Raw genomic sequence first — 2,096 nt, forward strand, 5'->3', positions numbered from 1 at the left:
CACCGTATCCATGGAAAGCCCCGAGCCTCACCTCCTTAAAATCCAATCTCAGCCAGCCATGAGTGAGGCTCGGTGCAGGAGGTCTTGCACCGGCCGCGCTGCCCTGGGGTGGATTTCGCGCGTAGCGATTCAGCGTGTGCTCTGAAGCCTAATTCAACCTCCGACAGTGGGGGAAAAAAATCCCAGGAGGGAAGGTTGTTTTGACAGCCTGAGATACACACTGGGCTGGGGTTTTTTTCAATCGCTGTTACTTCCCCCAGTCCCCCAGTGAGCCGAGGGAGAGTTGCCTTGTACCCCAGCAAGGTTTCCTATGCCCTGCAGGGTCTCACTGATGCAGCGCGGCATTATTAATGCTGCCAATCAAGCCTCCCCCAAAGCAATGCCGCTAATGAACTCGCCATGAACTCGGCCACGGCAGACACCTGATTAGCAGGGATCAGTCTCCATCCCTTTGAAGGGTGAGAGGACCGGGGTTGGGACCTGTCTGTTCCCAGCATCACGTCAAGGGTACCGCGAGCGGGCAATGGGCAAGGAGAAGGTGCTTGGAGAACCATTCTGGGAGTCTGGGAGGGCAGGAGGGAGCTCAGGGTGCTCCTGTTTGCTCTTGGGCTGAGGGATGTCAGGGTTGAACAGCCATGGTGGGGCCCCAAGGCACTTTGTGGGGGCAATCAGCCAGCAGCACCATTACCCAAGCAGACACGGGGGATTTCCTCGCTCCTTACAAATTTTATTCCAAGCTGCATTTCCTTTGAGTTAGCACTAACACTGGGAGGGGAGAGGCGTTCTTGCATGAATAATAAAACCAGCATCCTCCTGTCCATCAGATGAGATAAAAAGCCCCCAGGGACACAGAGGAAGACAACATTATTATACAGGTCACCAATAGGTTATTCTACAATCCTCTCGTATGGGGCTTCACTCCCTGATGCTGGTAGCACCGGACACAGTAGGGGACTGTGTCCCTTGTGCAGGACTGCGGGGATGGGGTGGCCGGGACAGGGTCAGCCCCGGTGTGGGGTAACACAGTCCGACAGCTACAGTCAGCGCTGTTGCTGCACATGGCAAAAACAGTAACACCACTGAGCAAGCCAAGCTACCCAAAATGCAAGGATGATATAAGGACTAGATAGAAGGAAGAAATGTTTTACGCTGAGGGTGGTGAAACCCTGGCACAGGTTGCCCAGAGAGGTGGTGGGTGCCCCATCCCTGGAAACATTCCAGGTCAGGTTGGACGGGGCTCTGAGCAACCTGCTCTAGTTGAAGATGTCCCTGCCCATGGCAGGGGGGTTGGACTCGATGACCTTTAAAGGTCCCTTCCAACCCAAACTATTCTATGATCCTGTGTTTCTATGATGAGAGCAGCACTTGCTCTCCAGACAGCCCCATCATCTCTGTCCCCCTTCCCCAGGGATGATCTTGCCAGGATGGCTAAAGTGGTGGCAGCCAGGAGGGGACAGCGAGGGGACACGGTGGCCGGGAGGAGCAGTGAGACCTTTCCAGACATCACGGTCCTTCTCACATGCTCCTGGAGTGTGATCTCCCCTCCGCCAGACCAGATACACCAGGAGCTGGAGGGTGAATGTGCTTGGTGGGATGCAAGACCACTTTCCACTGCAGAGTGAAAACTGGGGGCACGTGGGGCTAGGACAGGCTTGGGGCTTTCCATGGATACGGGGGGCTCTCCTGCCGGGGCTGGGGGGGGCAAGAGCCGTCCTGCTCCCGGGGCATCTCTGGCTCTGGGCAAATCCAGGACACAAGTGCCTGCTTGCCCCGCTGTGGGGTTTCCTGCTTGAATCACTCAGTCCCTGACTTCATCCCAGTGTGAGAAATTTGCCCGATGTCACGGCTAGGTCACTCATCCCGCCTGCCAGCTCAGATTAGATCCTGAGATTTGTGTCAGAGCAGATTTTGGAAGGTTTATTTCACACTGGTGGTGTGCTGTGCTCCCAGGGACAAAGGTGGCAGCAGGGGGAGAAGGAGCAGGGCAGAGACATTTCCTGGGAAATATTTATTTCTCTTCTCTTCTCTTCTCTTCTCTTCTCTTCTCTTCTCTTCTCTTCTCTTCTCTTCTCCTCTTCTCTTCTCTTCTCTTCTCT

This window comes from Pygoscelis adeliae, unplaced genomic scaffold (assembly GCF_000699105.1).
Source record: "Pygoscelis adeliae isolate BGI_AS28 unplaced genomic scaffold, ASM69910v1 Scaffold84, whole genome shotgun sequence".
Taxonomy (NCBI): domain Eukaryota; kingdom Metazoa; phylum Chordata; class Aves; order Sphenisciformes; family Spheniscidae; genus Pygoscelis; species Pygoscelis adeliae.